The sequence below is a fragment of the Camelus dromedarius genome, chromosome 33, assembly GCF_036321535.1.
Source record: "Camelus dromedarius isolate mCamDro1 chromosome 33, mCamDro1.pat, whole genome shotgun sequence".
Lineage (NCBI taxonomy): Eukaryota > Metazoa > Chordata > Mammalia > Artiodactyla > Camelidae > Camelus > Camelus dromedarius.
Window position 1 is genome coordinate 13,702,219 of NC_087468.1, and position 20,503 is coordinate 13,722,721.

General features: G+C 49.7%; 1 long non-coding RNA gene across 1 annotated transcript; it reads right to left on the bottom strand.

Annotated features, from left to right (window-relative positions):
* Nucleotides 1-2,595: 2,595 nt before the first annotated feature.
* Nucleotides 2,596-14,312, bottom strand: LOC135319879 (uncharacterized). Its single transcript, XR_010378875.1, has 3 exons — nucleotides 14,150-14,312; nucleotides 4,757-4,838; nucleotides 2,596-3,004 (listed from the first exon to the last, which is right to left on the bottom strand). It is a non-coding gene; the product is annotated as an uncharacterized LOC135319879 (long non-coding RNA).
* Nucleotides 14,313-20,503: the final 6,191 nt, after the last annotated feature.

Below are 20,503 nucleotides of genomic sequence, written 5' to 3' on the forward strand. Positions count from 1 at the left end.
TTTTTATTTCCCAACTGTGTTCGCTTTGACTTACTGTAAGGTCAGGGTGTGGCTCCTGAGATGCTCTGCAGGATGAAACAACTGAGTGTGTTGTGAAGCTGGATACAAAGGAGCCACCAGCCAACACATGGGAGCCAACTGTCTTGGTGCACACGTGGACCCGCCTGGTGAGGGCTTGGCATTTAGGTAAGCAGCATTTTTACCTCTACCTAGAGAGAGCCACCAGCACTGGCTAATGTGGCCCGTGGATTCCAGGGACTGAGTGGCCCTGAGTTTGCTGGCAGCCTTCATCCCCTCTTTCCTGTCATCCCTGGTCCCTGACCTGGGCTGCAAGGACATCATCCCCTCAGAGTGGAAGGGGGGAGGTGGCAGGTGGTCAGAGTGAGGGGTGGAGTGGAGGAGGAAGAACACTTTTTCTAGAAGGCACCGGATGTCCTAGAATCCCACATGCCCCAGAGGGAAGCCGTGCCAAGGGGAGTCTAGTCCAACATCCTCATTTCAAAAAACCAGACCCAGAGAAGGGAGGCGGTATGTGAAGCAACAGAGCTCATTTCTGAGAAAATCAGGACTGCAACGTAGGTCTCCTGACACCCAACCCCTTGCTTGTCCCGGGGTCGCATGCTGCTCCAGGACGGACAGGGAATGTTAGTCTCAGGTTCCCCCGAGAGCATCAGCAGGCTCTCACTGAACCCTGGAGCCCCGAGGCGGGCAGGCAGACTGTGAAGCTGAGGGGCTTGGCTTTGGGTTTCTGCGTAAACATCATTTTATCCTCACCTTTTTAAGGTTCTACTTTCCTACTGAGCGGGAAAATGTTGTGCCTTTCAAAATAGTCTCAAAATATTTATCATGTCATTTCACAAATGAACTTACTTACAAAACAGACACAGACTCACAAAGAAAACAAATGTACGGTTACGGAGAGGGGGATGCGAGGGGGGATAAATTGGGAATTTGGGATTTGCACATTCCAACGGCTATATGTAAAATAGATGAACAACAAGGTCCTACAGTACAGCACAGGGGACTGTATTCAATACCTTATACATATAGCGAAACAGAATATGAAAAAGAACAAATATGTATAACTGAATCACTATGCTGTACACCAGAGACTAACACAACATTGTGAATCGATCATACTTCCAAAAAAAGAAAAACCCACAAACCAAAGACCAAAAACCAACCCCCCCGCCAAATTGGTCATGTCATTTAACCCCCAAAACAATTTTGGGACAGAGCTATTCTATATTATAGATGAGAAATCTGAACCCAAAGATGATGAGTAACTTGTTCAAAGTCACACAAATGGCTAGTGGCAAGGTGGGCACCAGCCTTGGGGCCTTGCTCTTTCTTGCAGACCATCCGGCGAGGACCCCCTGCCCTTGTCAGTTGCATGAAGTGTCCTATATAGATGGTCAGGGACGGATTCTCAGTGGGGGAGGGGAACAAGGGTTCCAATCGGTTTTAAACCTTAAGACCTGATCTCATTTGGACTTTTCATGGCCAGGAGGAGACATCAGGTTTCTTTCAGGGAGTTTTAGAGTTCAAGGACTGATGAGGGAGGTGGGTGGGGCGTTTCGTCTCATGCACTGAAAATAACAGAGTCATTTTGTCACACTAACTTGGGGTTGAGGCCAACTCTGCCCCTTAACAGCTGTGTGACCTGGGGAAAGCTATTTAACCTCTCTGAGCCTCTATTTCTCGGCACAGAGACTAGCATGTGAGGAGTTTATCGCAGAGAGCTTCTGGGATCCGCATGTGAGGAGGAAGGGGAGGGGGCAGGGCTGAGCGGAGGCAGAAGCTGACGGCGGTGAACCGCACGCAGAGGTGTGAAGCGGGGGTAGCCCTGCAGGGTTGTTCTGAGTGGGCGAGGAGGGTTCAGGCCTTCCCAGCCCCACATCATCCACTCACTGGATGTGGGGCTTGACTGTGGGGGAGCTGGCTCTCTTCTGCCAAGCGCAGTCCCAGGGAGGTCTGAGCACCAGGGAGCGAGTCTTCCAGTCTCGGAAGGGGGATCGGGGTGATGCTGTGCTTCGCAGTGTTGTTCTGGGACTAAGGGAGATAACTGGAGCACACACACAGCACAGGGATGAGGATGGAGGTGCCCAGCTGACCTCAGACCCTTTCTTCTCCCCGCTTGTCCCCTGACCTCTTTCTCTTGGTTAAGAAATCTCTGCCTGTCTTTCCAGTAAATCTCCAAGGGGCAGAATCCACAGACCCTGCAAATCCTTTAAGGACCAGGGGGGAAAGAACCTCACTGGAGAACCCACTTCCATTCAACAACCTGGTCTGGCCTACTTGCTGTGAGGCATGGAAGGGTGTGCGTGTGTGCCCGAGGTCCGGGTGTCTTTATCGAATCACCTATAAGCTCCCAGGACAGGAACCATGTCTGTTATTTATTCTCATTTCCGAAATAGTTCCTTTGCCTAGTGTGGTTGGTCACAATGAATATTAATTAACAAGAGTTGAATCTGTTTGTTGTTATTTGCTTCAAAACATGCAATACAGCATGCATATTTAACAGAAGAAGATTTCAATGATAGACTGAAGACAATAACCAACCACGCAGGTCTTATAGACCTCAATGCAGCCATACATAGCTAAGCATCATGCAAACTGGGGAGCTGAATGGAGCCCCCACGAAAGTGCTCTTGAAAATCCTCGGACAATTGTGAAGCACGAACCACCTGGAGGTTGCTATCACAGTGTGTGGAGGGGGACTGAGGTTGACGTGGTAATGGTCACAGCTACCTTGTGCCAGGTACGATGGACTTGATTTTCCTTAATCCTGAGACCCCTGCGTGGTGAGTACTGCTCCTATTCACCTGATGCAGATTGGGAACCAGCAGCTCAGAGCAGTCAAGCCATAAGACCAAGCTGTCCCAGCTCACAAGTGGCAGAGCCGGGACCTCCACCGAGTTTCAGACCATCACTGTGCCCCGATGCCTTACTCTTTCTCCAGAGGTTCCCTGTTTCAGGGGAAAAGAAGGTGCGTCTGTGCATCCTGTAGAAAAAGCAAAAGCAGGAAAGTGCAAAGTTAAAACGGCGTGTCAGCCTGCCAAGGGACTCTGGGTGATGGTGACCTCCTTCTGAAGTGGGGGTGGGGGCTGGGGGTAGGAGAGGAGAAGTTTAGGAGCTAAAATGAGTTTGTGAAGATGGCTGTGGCTCTTCTTCCCCGGAGACCACGACAAATAGGCCACAGCAGCCATCAGGGGCAATAATCAGTGGTTCGCTGCTCATCAGAAACCAGGGTGGGCTGAAAAATATCGGCCCAGGTCAGCCCAGCCGTCGTCAGCCCAGCCGTCCCACTTCTGGAGGGCCTGCTTGGCCAGCACACAGGCTCACAGCCCAGGAGGGCTGGGGGTGGCTGGCTATTTAGTTATCTTCAGTTCCTTTTTTCCTCTCGAAACTTTAAGGAGTAAATCTCCCTGGTGCGTTTAAAGTTGGACTCGAGTCATTGATAGAACATCTCAGAGCCCCACCCGCTGTATGCAGGTGTGTGTGCCCAGCCCTTAGACAGTGCTGCTCCTTTCCAGAAGGGCCCGTGGGCTCTGTCCCCCCGGGGGTCCCAGTTACCCTGAAATCTGTGACATGACCGAAGAGAAGGAGTTCCAACCTTCTCAGCCCACCCTGATTCTCGCACCTGGAGACGCTTACTCTTTACCGCTCACCTTTTCCTGGCTTCCGACTCCAGGTCTATTCGCTGGCTCCCTGGCTGTCACCTGTCACCCTGCCGAATGGACTCCTGAGAGTTTTTCTCTAGGGCTCACCGTGGGCTCCCTTCTGTATGCGTGCCATCTGGGCTTGGTCTACTCTGGACTCTGTGTAAAGTACCCCTTTGGATGAGGAACCCAGGAACATGCACATTAGCTCCCAGGACTGGGATGGACAGGAGCCGCAGGGGCTTAGAGGGAAGAGGCTGGCCGGCAGCATTTGGACCTCAGCTCCCCCACCCAGCCTTTGTCATTGAACTTGAGTCTCTTCATCTTTAAAGTGGGGACAGTCGTTTCTATCTCATGGGTGGTTTAGCAGTGTTTGCAAAAGGGTGTGGCACATGCTTGGGAGATGCTCAGTGCAAGAGGCGGCCGTTACTGCGCTGCTTTGGGATTTTGATTAAACCGGGACTGCAGGCTCCCTGGAAGGCTGGGTGGTAAGGAGTGGTGGTGACAGAGGGGAGGCCAGCTCCACCAGGGAGACCTGCACACGGAGGGCCCGGACAGACCTCTGGACCTGTCACTGCTGCTGCTGCTGGAGGCTTTGCACGAACCTCATTTGTCAAGGACCTCGAGGCCCGGGCTGCTGCAGATCCCAGGCCACAGACCTGACATTACCAGCACTCTTAAAATTTGGGAAGCCTTACTTCCAACAGATCTCCATATTACTGGATTGCTTCCAACTTCTCAAAGAGAGAATGAAGTTATGAACAGGCACAGGAGTCTGGACTGTTTGCATAGAAATAATATAAATCTTTAGAATTCCTGCATCAGTCAGTTGCAGTGAGCTGAGATCCTGCACATCTACAATGAAAAGAGCCTTCATCGCAGATTGTTGCTGTGTGAGTAATTAAACAATGTGTCTCAAAGTTCCATGGGCTGTGTCTGCATTTGCCCTGAAAGCTGACCTCTGGAAGAAACAGAATTAACTGGGGAAAGCTGCAGAAGTAAACTTTTGTGGGGACTCTGGGGAAGGATGCGGGAATCTTCAAGGACTTTTGAGGTTGGTGGCTCCGTTTTTTTTACGACATCGAATTTCTCACCGATTCAGACGGACCGCTTGGGCACTGCTCTTGCATTCCGCAGTCATGATTAAGGTCCATTTTCGGCTCCCAGATAGAATGACTGGAGGAAGAAGTGGGTAAGAGAGGGAGGGATGAGAAAAGGGAAAGGCAGGCGGGAGAGCGAAGGAGGGAAACACGTAAGAGTTCTTTAAAGACACTAAACCATAACTGATTTGATACACACATGGTTGAGGGTTTTCTGCACTAGATCCTGAAGGAGAGGGGCAAAGAGGGAAGGAAAAAACCGTGCTCGGGGAAAGAAAGGAAATGGTGGAGAAATAGCAGGAGGCGGGCAGTTATTCACAGCTGACTTAAGGGTGATGTTCTCTCAGGACACGCTGGCTGCTGGGTAGACCAGTTGTGGCCGGGGGGCAGCTGGCAGGAGGAATGAAATATTTGTAAAGTCAGATGTTTATAATCTGAGATTATATGTACTTGGGTCATGTGTTGGGGGAGGGCATAGTGGTGGTGGGAGGAAGCTGTTCTATTATTATTATTATTATTATTTGGGTGTCATCCCATTTTACATCAATTGATTGATTAATTTTATTTCTTTGCCCGGCACATATTCATTTATTCCCCCACTACGTTCTACTTCTTTTGTGTTCAGTGATGAGGACAAACAGACAGCCTCTCTTGTCAGGAGCTGAGAGTCCGGTGGAGGAGACACACACGAATGAAATGATCACACAGATGCACGTACATCTGCGTTCGTGACAAATGCGGTGCAATGTGGTCTTTAATGGAAGGATTTGACCCGGCAGTTTCTGCAGTGAGGCTTCTCTAAGGAAATGATGCTTGAACTGAGATCTGAAGGATGACGGATGCCAAGTGAGCTGAGAATTGAGAAAAAGTGAGCGGGCAGAGTGGGCAGCAGGTGCAGCGGCTGCATGGTGGGTGGGAACCCCCCGGGGGTGCCCGGGTTCCCCTAGAAGGTTAGTGCTGCTGGGGTGAGACAGGAGGGAGGGCGTGGGGTGGGTGCGCCCCTTCCAGGAGTTACAGGTGAGAAACTGAGGCTCAGAGAGAGGAAGTGGTTTGAAAAATATTACAAGTCAAAAGGATCAGACTTAGGGTGCCATCCTCATGGCTTGGAAAGTCAGTGCTCCTTGTTCATAGTTTTCATATATAGGTGCTTTGTTCGACGGGAGGAATTGGGGAAGGCCATCTGATTATCCTTCATTAAAACACCCACAATACTACATATTGCCAGTCAAGCATCTGGAATACACATACAACACCGTGTTATAATGCCTTATGCCAACACGGGCATGAATTGAATATGTACATATAACGAGCCACATCCTTGTTTAACTTTCAAACATTTATTTCTGGAACCGTTTTGGTTCGTGATACCACATCAGAAGAACAGGCAGGGTCCTGTTAAGTTGAAAAGCACACCCCAGGGCTCTGGGCAGATCCTCGCAGCCAACTGCCCGCCATGCTCCACAGTGTTGTCTGCAGGCATCTGAATTAGACATGCAGGCATGTTCTGGAAAACTCATCTCTAAGTTGAACTTGGGCAACAAAACCCATGGGAAACCTGAGGACTTCCTACTTCCAGAATCAAGTTTCATGCATTTGCACGTTTGTATGACAAGTTCTCTTAACATGGTGCCTATCTGGAGTATTCCAGGGCTGACTGTGGAACATTACAACAACATTTTTGCTGTGTTCATGGGAGACGGTCGGTGTATAGATGGCAGGTCTACATGCACACAGTTTCCTTTGGTTGCCTGGTAGTTACCACGTAGGGTCTCTGCCTGATGGTCTGTATAAACGGGGTGACTTGGTTTTCTGTACAGGGCTGGGAAGCTTCTTGGCAGAGATGACACAGGATGATCAAAGCTGGATGGCTGACCTTCAAGATCTCCTCCCATCCAGCCACATCCAGCATCCGTAATGAACTGCCCTCCCCCTGGCTGGATGTGCCTTGTGCTTAAAGTCACCTCTCACCGCAGGCTCCAATGTCTTACTCTGGTTTTGTGAGCGGCCTGCTTCTATCTGCACTGCTCTGTTTCTTACCTCCATGACCTCCAAACCGATTGCTGTCCCCTTGTGGTTTTTTTCTGGGCCCTTTGGCTCGCCACTGGAACGAACACCTCTCACAGCGTTCAGCCTCCACTTTCCTCCTGTCACCATTTCGTCTCTCCTCGCGGACAAGGTGACACTACTGATAATTTACAATGACGTAACGATCTCGTTCTTCCTTGAGGGAGGGCCAAGGTGGATCAGGATGTGAGTGGGGTGGGGTCTAGGTGATGGAGGAATGCGCTTTGGAAGCAAGCCCACCTGGCTTTGAATTTTGGCTCCGCCAATCACCTGTATATGACCTTGCCAAGTCACTTCAACTCTTCAAGCCTCAGTTTCCTTTGCTATAGAACAATGAGGACTGTTCTCATCTCATAGAGTCATTATAAGGATTTAGCAAGATATAGCATGTAAATCATCTGGCTCGGAGTAGGTGGTGACACTGGATAATTCTCCTATTATTATGAACCGGGTGGCACACAATGGGACAATTTTGAGGGTGAGCTGAGAGTTCAGCAGAATTCTGTCAAGTCCAAGGGGCAGGAGAAGAGTCAGGGATGACAGATGGTCCTCAGATCTAAGTGGGGCAGATACAGAGCAGATTAAGCCGCTTGGGGAAGGGTGGGGAGCAGTTGTCAGATGAGGCTAGAAGGCAGACCCCAGCCCCTATTCCCTGATCATCGTCTGTGGGGCCCCAGGGGTGATGGCGGTGGTCTTTTAAAGACCCAGGAGTAGTCACACAGGAATGCGCGTCTGTGATTTTATTCATTTGCAATGTCCTTTCCCTGCAAGCAAGGCAGCAAGTTCTGGGACAAGCTAAAACCATCCCCTATTTAAAAAGTCACCCCCACCAGTCTTGGGATGGGGGTCAAATGAAGAAACAAAACAACAACAAGCCCTCATTGATTCCTGATAGTTATGAATACAAAGGCTTGAGAACCACTGGGTTCAAGAGGAAGGTGTGACCTCTGCACGGTGTTGTGGGGAAAAGCCCCCCGGACTCCTCTTCTGGTACCCACCCTACCCTGGAAACCCCCTCCTCCCCTGGCTGGCCCAGGCTCTTCCAACCCAGAGATCAGTTCATGTGTCATTCAGTTTCTCCCTCATCTGTTCTCATTTCAGCCCAGATAATTTTCAGTCTGTGTCACTTTGACTAATTCAGCTCTCGTGGTTACCAGTTACCCGTGAGCTCTTTTTGTGTCTAAGGCTGAACTTCCTCTTGGCTTGTCCATTGCACTGGTCTCAGCAGGTCCCAAGTTTCTCTCTATAAAACTGTGATGGTTTTATTGACCAATTAACATAGGTTAATGATGATTGTTTTTATGAAAGTTGGCGGGTCACCCTCTGGACAGCGGGTTGAGCAATGTCATCTCAGTCTTAATCACAGATCGTAAAATGTTAGGGCTGGAAGGGTCTCAGAAGTCGTGCCATCCAGCCCTCTCATTTCACAGGGGAAGGGACTGAGGCCTGAAGAGGTTAAACTCTGGCTTTAAGAGGCCGGCAGACAGAGGGGGACATGGAAGCACCAGGAAAGGGCAGGCTTTTCTCTTAGATGATTCAGTAAAGAGGCTCTGATCAATTTCTTATAACCACGGAACTTAGGTTTTCCAAATGCTGGCTGCAAAGGTCATGCTGTGATCGGAGTCGTAAGGCTGCCATATGAGGAAGCAGGAATTTTACAGGCTACGTGACCTCTACGATTTTGATCGACTCTGACATTCTAGGGCATTATTTTGTACAGAGTGCCTGATATTGGACATACAATAATTGACTTATTTGCTTAACTTCTTTCTCCTTGAAAGAAGCTTCTTAAAGACAGGGCTATGTCACCATCTTTGTTTCTGTTATAGTCTGGTTTATAGTATGTGCTCAATAAAACATCTGCTGACTCAATGAATGGGTGCAGATGTTTTGAACATCTGACAAAGAGCAACCAGACTCTTGAGTGAGTTTGAGAGCTTGAGTAGGTTCTCATTCGGTGGGCAATACTTGAGGAAAGACCAGAAGTATGTGGAGTGGAAGAAGAATTCGTTTTGAATTTAAATAAGAGCTTCAGACTAGTTTTTCTGAAGAAAAGAAAAAAAATTCCAAATCCCACTGAAGCTTCTTAGCTTATGAAGAGAGTCTGTAAAGATTGAAGACGGGACGTGAGACCATCAACAGGTTTTCAAGATGAGGACGAGGTTGGCTAGCTAAGTGATCCAAGGTCATCCTGCCAGCTCTCAGCAGCTCTGGCTCTGGAATCCAAGGCTCTGGGCAAAGCCTGATGCCCTTTCCTGGGCCCAGCTCACCTCTGCATTCGGGGGCGAATTTGCCCCCTGCTAGGGAGAAACAACCATGGGAGCTGAGGCCCCGTAGTTCTCAGAAAGAAGAGGGATGTAGGAGTCCACTTTCATTCAATTTGCAACTCAGTAGACACCATCTTACTACCCTCTGCTCCAGCCTCAGAGCCCCCACCCGCCAGCCGTCACCAGGGCCCTGCCATCTGGTGGCTCCATCCTCACCGGGAAGCCCCTCTGGTCTCCTGGCCAGAGGTCCCTGGCTGCTGGCACTCCCCCTCTGCTCAGCAACCTCCCGTTCCCAAAGGGAGTAGCGGTGCTGATGGATTTCCTCTGTCTCACTGGATCCTGCTCAAGGTTGTTGATCTGAGAATCTTAATCATCCAAATGAGTTTGCAGCTGTTCCTTCTCATCAGAAACACAGACTCAGTGCTATCCATAAAGTGTGGGTTTCCACACAGGGTGCTGGGGAGACAGGGGATCTGCCCCCAGGGGGACATTGGAAAATTCAGTCTGCTTCTCCAGGCCCCCTGGTTGGCACTTGGGAGGGAGAGGAGACAGGGAGAGCCGCCCGGCTTGGCGGGTAGTGTTGTTTCCACCTGAGCGCATGTCCCTCCTCCTCCTTCCTTCCATCCTTCCCTTTTTTCTCTTCCTTCTCTCCTCCTTCCCCCACTCCCTCTCTCCCTTTTTCTTCCTTTTCTCTTTCCCTTCTACCTTTCTGCCCTTCAACAAACAATTACTGATCACCTACTACGCACCAGGTGTTAGGTCAGGAGGGATGATGTGGAGGGAAGGGGATACTCAAGTTGAAAAACCTTGTCTGTCTTCGGGAAGAACTTGCACGACCAAATGGCAGACAGAAAGCAAAGCGGTGCACAGATGTCCATATGCAAAACTCCTGCACAGAACCCAGAGTCCCCAGCAGGTGTAGGTGGTGTGGAGAGTTTCCGTGGAAGGCACCCTGAGGCAGGTGGGGACCAGAGAAGCTGCCGTGGCACTTCAGCTGCTCCTCCAAGGACGGGCGTGCTGAATTTGAGCAGAATAGAAAGTGGTTTCTCCCTGGATTCTGCACATCCAGGAATGGCCTTTTCCTTTTCCACAGGGCTTTATCTCCTCTCCCGGATGGCACCAGCAAGGTTCTGGAGCCTGCTCTGTGGGTGCCTTTCCCCTCCTCCCCAAGGCAGGCCTGGCTGCCCTCTCCTGCCCTGGCCTTGATTCCTGCGAGTCACAGGGAACTCAGGTGCTTAGAATGCAATCTGACAGTGATGTGGACTTCTAAATTCAGCCCAGACAAGAGGGTATGTGTCTTAAAAACGGACTTTAAGATGTGCGCCACGTCAACAGGAACAAAAGTCCAGTTTTTAAAAGGAGATAAAAATACCTCATGCATATAGAATTTCCAGAAAGGAACAGCACCATTTGGGAGGATTTACAAAGCAGTCTTCCATCAGTGTGCCAATCTGGGAGAGCTTCCTGGAGGAAGCGGGCTTCAGGGACTGAAGGAGTGGGCTTGGGCTGGATGGCTGGGTGCCCACTACACTGGGGCTCTGGAGCGCAGAGACTGGGCTGTGCACATATTCCAGTTCCTTGCAGCCAATGGGAGGCCCAGCGCATGCGTGAATGAGCCATGAATGAGATTTGTGGGTGACAGGTGAAGGCTGGACAGGATAGCAGATGAAGCTGAGAGCAAGGGTGAGTGAAAGGGCCCAAGAAGACGGGCTGGGATAAAGCAGGGCTTCATGGGCGCCTTGCCGAGGGCTTTGAGGCAGAGGGTTCTGTAAGATGGGAGGCCAGTCCCGGGCTGTTAGTGGCGCTTCCGGTGGGGATTATGGGGAAGCTGGGCCCCAGGAGTCCAGGAGTCTAGCAGTGGCTGTGATCATAGCAACCCCATGACCTTGGGCCTCTCCCACCTCGCTCACCACTCCGTCTTTGTGGACTGCTGCTGTGTTCAACTCCTCCTTTTTTTGGTGTCTGGCATCTTGGGAACCCAGGGTGGCCTTTCCCTTGGTCATGAGGCCAGATCAGAGCTGAGTAGGGTGGTTTGCAGACTGGGAGACGAGGCCTCAGGTGAAGGCAGAGAGGACAAGGATGTGGACAAATGTACTGGCCCCGGGATGACTAAGAAAGAGACCAGAAGCTGCAGAGCCTGGCAACTGATTTACTGTTTAGGAGTCAAGACAAAAATAAGGGGAAATAACCATAGTAGCCAGTCGGTGCTTAACCCGTGTCAGCTGCCAAACATACATTATCTATCTTATACAATGGGTATTATTATCATCCCATTTTATAGATGGGGAAGCTGAGGCTTAGAGAGAGAAAATGATTGTTCAAGGTTAACACTGTTAGTAAATGCTAGAGCTGGAATTTTATTTGTTTTTAATTTTTTTTTTAATGGCAGTACTGGGGATGGAACCGAGAACCTCATGTGTGCTAAGCATGTGCTCTACCACTGAGCTTTACCCCCTTCCCCACTCTGCAGAGCTGGAATTTTCAAATGTGATTTTTAAAATTCTTACCAGCACTCTTAGCCACTGCTTTAATTTGCCACCTTTAAGTTGATTCACTTCTGAAGCTTCATATGGTGTTGTGTCATGATTCCTCATGAGGGGCAGGGTGGGAGGCATCAGTGGTCCTCAGGGTTCAGACCCTGGAATCATGTGCACATTGGGCTGGGAGGGCAGGGACATCGGGATGGAGAACTGGGGAGCTGCCATCAGGAGGGGGTGGAGAGAAAGAGGCCTCCTCATCTGTAAAGTGCTTTCTGGCTTTTGCCTTAATTGATTCTCATGACAGCTCTGGGAGGCAGGCATGGATTTTTTTTTTCATTCCCCATTTTCCAGTTGAGGAACCCGAGGCCTGGGGAGGTGAAAACAACTGACCAGGATCCCCCAGCTTGTAAATGGCAGAGAGCAGACCCTGGCCCTCTTTTCCCTGGGCTCTGTTCCTTGTCAGGGCTGGACACGGGGTCCCCAGGGGACCCTCCCCTTGCTGGAGGGTTGGAGGGCACAGGAGCAGAGTGGGCGTGGCCCAGGTCCTAAGAGCAGAGGTGAGAGAGGTTCTGGGATGTGCGACCTCACCCTCAAAGCCCCAGGCTGGGCGGAGGCCCAGGGGCTGAGGATCTGTCTGAGAGCGGCACAGCCCGGTGCCCACGGCTAGCGGACAATGCCAAGGGCACAGAGTCCGGAAGGGAAGAATTCACCCCAAGTGCAGTCTCCTGTAGGGTCCCTTCTCCAGAATCCAGAGGGTAAGGAGAAGGCAGGGGCAGGTTTCAGGCTCTCTAACATCCCTAACCTTGGGCATCAGGAGGTACGAGGCCAACACAGGCTGTTTGGAGAGTAACATTGATGGGCAGGGTGCCCAGCCCTGGGCTGTAGTGGAAGGAATGCGTGCTTTGGAGACAGATTGCAGACCTCAGCCTTGCCACTCCCTGGGCCGCTGATTTTGTGTCTCAGTTGCCCTTTTCATAACATGTAATAACAACAGCTTCTTTCCTGCCATAAAGCGTGAATGAGTCTGAATACACCTTCATCATATTAAACGAATGTCATTCATTTTATGAACCCACTATGTGCCACTGCTGTGCTAGGGGCTGGGGGTAGTTCTGTGACCCACACAGATGAGGGCCCAGCCTTCACAGCATGGGCCCTGCCAGGTACCTCTTCCCTCCTCCCACCTGTAAAGGTATTGGCTTCTCCCCAGAGTGCGGGCTCCATCCCAGCAGCCCGGGAGGAGGAGAAGGTGAGTGGGAGGAGAAGCAGAAGCTGGGGCTGGGGATGGAGTGGGGGCGGGCAGCCTCACGGCCCTCCTTATCTAGCTGCCCTTGCACCAGCAGCCCAGAGAGCTTGACAACAATGATCTCACTAGTGTTCAAAGCTGCCCAGGGGAGACCGAAGGCAAAGCAGAAAGCACTGGAGTGTGCTTGCGTTGACAGCTGAAGGCTCAGAATGCCTGGCTGGGGATCAAAAGCTGCGGGGGTGGCGAGGCAGTGCAGGTTCTGAAGGCCCTGCCCTGGGCCGCCAGGCCAAGTTCACTGACCACGGACACTCAAGGGAGGCTCCTTTATCTAATAAGCAGCCTGCACTGTGTGCTAGACGTTTGTCCGTATGGGTTACCTCTTCCAGTGCTCCCAAGCCTGGAAACAGGGATGATCGTTCCCATTTTCTAGATTAGGAAACTGAGGCACATAGTAGTCAATTGTCTGGTTTAAGGCCACACAGCTTCAGAACAGTTGAGATGCAGGTTCCCCACTCTGTAGAACACACCCACACACATGCATACACACACTAAATGCAGTGATGGGGACTGTCTCTCCAGGCTGGCTCACATAATGGACCAGGATGACCCCACTTGACCTCTATCCTGCATCCATCCGGCTGGAGAAGGCAGCAGGGACAGAGGCGGGGAGAAGGACAAGGAGTCAGACCGCAGGTTCCCCAATAGCTCAGGACACAGAAGGTGGAGGAGGGCATGGGGCGTCTCTGCTCACCATCCTGCTTCCAGCCTGCCTCTTGACCAGACATCTCACTCCCCATTTGGATTCCCCGTCTCCTCTCCTCTCTCTCTCCTCCAGATTCATCCCTGCCGTCTCTTTCAGTTTCTTTCAGTGCTTCTCCCTTCCTCGCCTCACTCCATCTCTCCTCCCCTTCCCCCTCTCCCCCTGCTTTCTCGACACTTCCTCGCCCCTCCTCCGTCTCTCATCCTCCCTCGTTTTCCACTCTTTGTCTCTCCATCCCCTTCCCTCCGCTTGCGCTTGTTTTCCTTCCCGGGCGCCGCTCTCCGCACCCCGCCCCGCGTCTGCGCCCGCGGCCCTCCCCTCGCCCCGGCCCCGCCCTCCCCCCGCCCCGCCCCCCCTTCCCTCCCCGCGCTCGCGCTCGGTGATTTATTGCTTGCCCTGCTGCTTCTGACAAACTATTTGTAGGAAAATGAGATTTGGTCCGCGCTGGATGGCTCCTCTGGGAGGCAGGCGTGGGGGTCGGGTGTCGGAGCCCCTGTGCGGGCCCCCCCACCAGAGCCCACGGCGCTCACGGAGCTCTTTAAGATAAATGAGCAAAATTAAGAGACTCACTGAGGGAAGAAAACACTGGATGGCAGCGAGCGAGAGCGGATGGTACATGGTTTCCTCCCAGAAATTCATCCACGTGCGCCCCACTGGGGCCTCCCCCATCTGCCGCAGACTCCGGGGGGACGCCCGCCCCCAGGAGAACTTCCAGCCCGGGGGCGCGCTTCTTTCTTCCCCGGGACGCGGCGCTGAAAAGGGCAGAAACCTCGCTAGCTGGGCACACGCAACAGATTGGGGGTGGAGCAGGTCTCTGGGGGCGCCCGGGAAGAAGGCAGACAGAGGGGGAAGGGATGGGGAGGGGACGGAAGAGCGGGGGCGGGTTGGTGGGTGTCCCAGGGCGGTGGCACAGGTGCCGAGGGTGGGGGCGGGGTGCATGTTCAGGGCCTGCCCCGGGCCCCCTGTGAGGCCCAGGCTGCTTCAACCTTACCAGATCCCATGGGAGCGCAACCAGTTTCACGTCCTGGTCACAGGCACCACTCAGGACGGGACAGAAGGCAGTGGAAGCCCTTCTCACCTCTTAGGCAGGGGTGTCACTTCTCTTAATTTTCTGGGTAGCAGACTGTAAGCTGTCTGAGGGCAGGTGGTAGGTCTGGGGTTCTCCTGCACTGCCTCAGGGCTGGCTCGCTGCAGGCCCCAAGTGCTGTCTGTGAGGGGAGTGACTGCATGAACACAAGGATGTCTTGCAAACTCAGGGCTCCCTTTTCACCTCCAATGGGTTGTGCATTGGAGCCAGTTGTCCCTTATTTTAAAAACAATACACTTATTTTCCTATCAAAATTAAGACAATAGAGATAAGCACAAACAAGAAAATATAAATCACTGCTTAATTCTACAGTTTGGTATTTATCCCAGTTTGGAAAGAAAAAAAGGGTGACCGTACAGATTTTTTTGGATCTGCTTTATCCACTGAATATTGTATTGTGCATACACTTTCATGATATTGAATCTTTTTCTGAGATGTAATTCTAAATGGTTACAGTTTATTTATTGTATGTTGGTACATTCTGTGTTTGACTGTCCTTTTACAAGGCACACATTTTTTATCATTGTGATTATTTCTAAACTTTTGCTATTATGATGTGCCAGCCTTAGTGTGATCCAAATTGTCCTATTTTTATCATTGTCGGTGATAAAAAGCATTGATCTCCACTCCTTCCTGGCTTCATAAGATGGGACATATTTTAAAAGTTGACAACTGCAGTGGGTCTGGTCTGAGAGCCCACCCTAGACAGGCCCTTCCAGAACTTTAGAGAGTTTCAAAAATCCACCTGAATCTACAAACCAGGGCCATCTGAGACTGTCCCACAAGCAAGAGAGGTAAGTAAGTCTCCAGCTGTTATAAGAATCAACAAACATACAGTAGTTAAAGAAAATGATTATTTAGCTTGAATCTTTGTAAGACATTTGCAAATAAAATGCAAATCAAATTATAATAATTGTATAGTTTTGAAATACACTAATTTCAAAGAATCTTAAAATGTAAAACTTGAAAATGGGAGAATCATTCTAAGAGTCTAATATGAAAAGTATAAGCCTGTGAGTGGAGAAGAAGAAAGGAGTGTGAAATGTATACATGTTGGAGAAAAATCTGTGATTCAGTGACAGTACATAGGTAACCCAAGTGACCAGGCACTTTTTTAAAACATTCTTTTTTCTGTGATGATAACATGATTTTCTAAAAACTGAAATATAGTCCATTTACAACGCTGTGTCAACTGGGCACTTTCGAAGTCAAGGTTCATCTATGTTCCTTGGAAAAAACAGTCCATATATTTATGTCTGTCTGTCAGCCTGGAGCGTGTGGGTCTCAGGAAGGCTGGAAGATGACACAAAACAATCTGATCATTTGCTTTTTGGGTTTGTGCTGTCGTCAGTACTTTTATTGAAACAAATGAAATTTGCATGCTGAGATCTCTCCGGACATGACCTTTCCAATTAATCTATTTCCTGGGGACTCTGAGGACACCTTACATCACTTGTTGTAAACTTCAGCGTCCCGAGTGGCTCCCTGAGGCAGTAATGTGGAGAAGGAGGAGCCCATGAACTATTTTCAATATTTGAAAAATAGGCAGATTACCTACCATAGAGCATCTTGGGCTAATACAATATCAATGTCTTTGCTCTGGGTTGATTTTTACCACCTTGGTTTGGGAATACTTATTATCTCAAATGGATTGTTTCTGATTGACATTTTTCTTGGTCTTTGAAGAATACATAAAAGGGAGAACCAATTGTTTAATAAAGTCAGTGTGTTTTTTCTAACCGTGTAGGAGTTCATGGCGGGTAGTAATGGGGGGGTCTCTGCCAGACAGAGCTTGGGAGGTGGAGCACAGTGTCATCTGAGGTTCTCTCTCTTCTGTGCTGAGGCAAAACCTGCTCAAACAAGAGGACCCTCTTGACCCTGAAGTGGACAGAACGGTGGGTGGGGATTTCCTAGGAAAATCCATCCAAGTCTCTTTCTCCCTCAGATCATGAAGAAGAGAGAGGTGACATTTATTGAGGGTGGGTGGGGCGGAAGGCATCCATTGATGACTCGGGAAGAGGCATGAAGATGACAAAAACAGGGACCTCAGCCAAAAAAGAGGATTCATAGCTGAATCAGTCTGGAGGCCCCTCACTGCATTTTATTAGTAAGAAAATATGCGGTGGGGGGCGTGGGGGGTGGGGAGAGAAGAGAAATTAAAACACCGTGATCCCTTTAATACAGTCCAAGATTTACTCTGCATAATCCAGCCGTATTTTTGATATGAAATTCATGGCTCCTCTGTCCCCAGTAACAGAACGGTGATCTTTATGGGGCCGGTGCGAGGAAGCTGGCGGGCACAGCCCCCGTCACATTAAACTGTCTCAGTGAAGAGGCAATTTGTTTGATATTAAGAGTTATAAAAATATCAGCACAGAGCGGTTATGCCCGGAATATTGCACAAGCCAATCTGAATTTTAATGTAGTGTGAGCAGTAAGCACCGCGTCGCCCGTGCCGATTCCACACTCCCTCTCTGCAAATATTTAAAGAGAAAAAAATTAGAGGATTTGAGTGTCTTGCTCTTTTCCACTCTGCCTCCTGCGGGCTTATTCCTCGCCAGATGTGTGGGCGCTGGCAGGGGTTTCTGGGTGCCAGGCAGCCAGCAGCATCCTTGAAGATGTTAGGAGAGAGGAGTGGAAACATGGCCACATGGACCAGCTTCTGTCATTGCCATTCTCACCCCTCACTCACACAAGCAACCACCTTAGGGCTGCCCGGGACTCAGCCCTGTCTGCCCACTAGCCTCTCAGGATTGTCATCCAAGTATGGTTTAGTTTTCTTCATCCAGTGGAATGCCATTTCTCAAGCATCCCACCCCCTTAATTGGTGAAATCCATCCTAAAATGCCCTTCTTATCTTCTCACCATGCCCAGATCCCGTCCCATCTCTTTCTCCCGCTCTGTGACCTCTGGGCACAGACTTTGACCTCTCCTCTCTGTCTCCTTCTATCTGTCTTCCCATTATTTCCATTTACTGTCATTCCTCTTCCTTCACCTCCCAGTCACCTCTTCCCTGCCTCTTCTCCCATAAATATCCATTCAGCCTTACAGATAGATCTTTCTGAAACATGCTAACCAATTAATTTCACTTCCGCAGGGCGCCTACTCCACATCAGACAGGGGGCTCGTAGCTGCAGGAGACACAAACATGAATAAGGCCCGGTGGTCTCCGCTCTCCGGGGACTCCCAGCGTGGGTGGGAGAGGGTGGTGGGGGTGGAGGAGGTGGGGAAGCAAGACAAGCGCTCTGGTCATGTTCACTGAGAGCAGAGTGAGAGAAGATCCCCAAGAAAGGTCCAAACAAAGGCAGCAGAGGGCCCAAGGAGGAAAAGTCAGAAGTATGTCATGGAAGGAGTGGCTAAGCCGCTGGGCCTCCAGAAGGGATGAGGTTGACAGCTGGCAATTGGGGAACTGAGCAGAGAAGAGTATATTTCAGAGATAGCAAAGAAAGCCTTGGTGGGAGGGGCTTATGGGGAATTTTTGGGGGGAGGTTAGTTAATCAGATTTATTTATTAATTTTTTTTTTATTTAATGTCAGTACTGGGGATCGAACTCATGACCTCATGCATGCTAAGCATGCACTCTATCACTGAGCTGTACCCTCCCCATCCATGGGGGAACTTTAAAGAAAGAGTGATCGTCCCTTTTGGCTGAAGAGGCTCAGAGAAGTTCAGGAATATGCTCAAGCTAATGAGAAGTACGGTCTGATCCAGGACCTGGGTTGTCTGATACCCAGTTCAGGACACTTTTCAATATACAACAGCTGTGGTGCTCCAAGTGTGGTCTGGGACCCCTGGACTCCCCGAGACCCTCTTAGGGGGCCTGTGAGGTCAACGCTGTTTTAAATCACTTGCTTTGGATTTGCTCACTGGCTCACGAGTGTACTGTGGGTTCTCTGTTGTGTGTCTGGAAGCTCCTCAGAGCTCAGTGAGCCAACATTTTCCAAAGGACCAGTGCACGATGTTACAAATCATGCATGGGCGAGGCATCCAAGGTGCGAAACAGATCAACACGTTTGCAAGTCAGAGGGTACCAAAACTTCACTGAGAACGGTTTGAGATTCTGTGTCACAAGTAACCTTTAAGAATATACCATTTGTCGAATTTTGAGGTCGTGTGAAAGAAGAATGCCCACAATTATCTGAAAAAGAGATGAATATAGTCCTCCTTTTTCCAGCTCCTTATCTGTGTGAGGCCAGAGTTTGTTCAGTATACCTCAGCCAAAACAACATATGGTCACACTGAATGTAAAAGCGGGTTTGCGAAGCCAGCCGGCTTCTATCACGCCAGACGTTAAAGATGTGCAAACGTGTATAATCATGACTCTTGGCTCATGCGTTTTTGAAAATGTAGTTATTTCCCATAAAAATACATTATCATGAATTTGTTTATTAACATGAATGAGTTTATTATTTATTAACATGAATGAGTTTATTCGTACTTTTAAATGAATTAATAAATACATCTTTCAATTGAAGTACATTCAATTACAATGTGTCAATCTCTGGTGTACAGCACAGTGTCCCAGTCATGCATATACATACATATATTCGTTTTCATAAATACATATTTTTTAAATGTGCCACTGTGCTCTTGGGCTGCTCGATAATTTTTTAGAGATCCTGAGATCAACTTTTGAGACAGCGGGACCAGAGTGTGTCTCTAAAAGTTTATTAGTTATACGTTTGATCGAGGTTGGGTTAAAAATATTGAGTCTGCTCCCTGCCTCCTCCTTCCGCGCCCCTCACCTCTGCCTTGCTCTCATGCTCCCGCCCTTCATTTGGAGCAGCCCTATCCTTGAACCCTGACCCTCCGTCTGGAGGTTTCCTTCCTCTCCCTTCTACCCACTTTCCCTTTCACAGCCCTCCTAACCACATCCACATCACCTCGCTCTTCACTTGCCCCGGATTCCAGCCCCAAAGAGCTGACATTCCGCAAGCCCGCCTCCCTTTCTCCATCCGCTCTCATCTTCACCTCAGACGCCCTCTCTGATGTCTCTCAGTTCTTTGACAGACGAGCTCCTTGTTTCTCCGAGCACTGATCCAGGCCACACAGGCTCCCCGTCTTTCCTCACCTGCTTCTTCTCAAAAGGCTGCAAGAAGTGCCCGCGCCTGTGCGGAGCACCAAGCTCGCAGGGGCCGGTGTGGGAGTCACGCGACAGGCCTCCGCTCCTCCCAGCCCAGCCGCGTGCGGAAGAGGAGGGATGTTGTGGGGCCAATGGGCCAATGATGCCAACCAAATCACTCCAACTCTCCGAACTTTAGGTCCCACTTTTATAAAGCGAGGAGAACAATACTAACCCCGGAGAGTTCTTTATGAAAATTAAGTCAGAATATACAGGATACACATAGACATATAAGTCCTCATGAAGCTTCACTGTTATTAGAAAAATGACAGCAATCAATAAACGTGGGTTTTTAAAACTAGTTAATTATTTGTCTTGATAACTATAAATTAAGATAAACCAGAACCTAGATCATTAGTTCTCAAACTTTCACGTGTAGCACAATCACTTGGGCAGCTTGCTGGATATACGGAGCATCCTCCCCCCACCATATTCGGACTCAGTAGTTTATGGGCAGAGTCTGCACAAGTTTTTTTTTTTTTTTAATGAGTTCTAATGCACAGCAAACACTGGACCATATATTTCCTGCATTTTTCTGAATCACATTTTCTCAGTATTTTATGGGGCGTCTCAGTTCTTAAAATTCTGCCCAACTTGTATTTGATGATTTAAAAGAAAATACCAAACATGTTTTCATATGCACCATATGGACTGATAAAAGAGCTGGCTCAGAATTTCATCATCTCTCATAACCCGCCCCTCCCCCACATCTCCC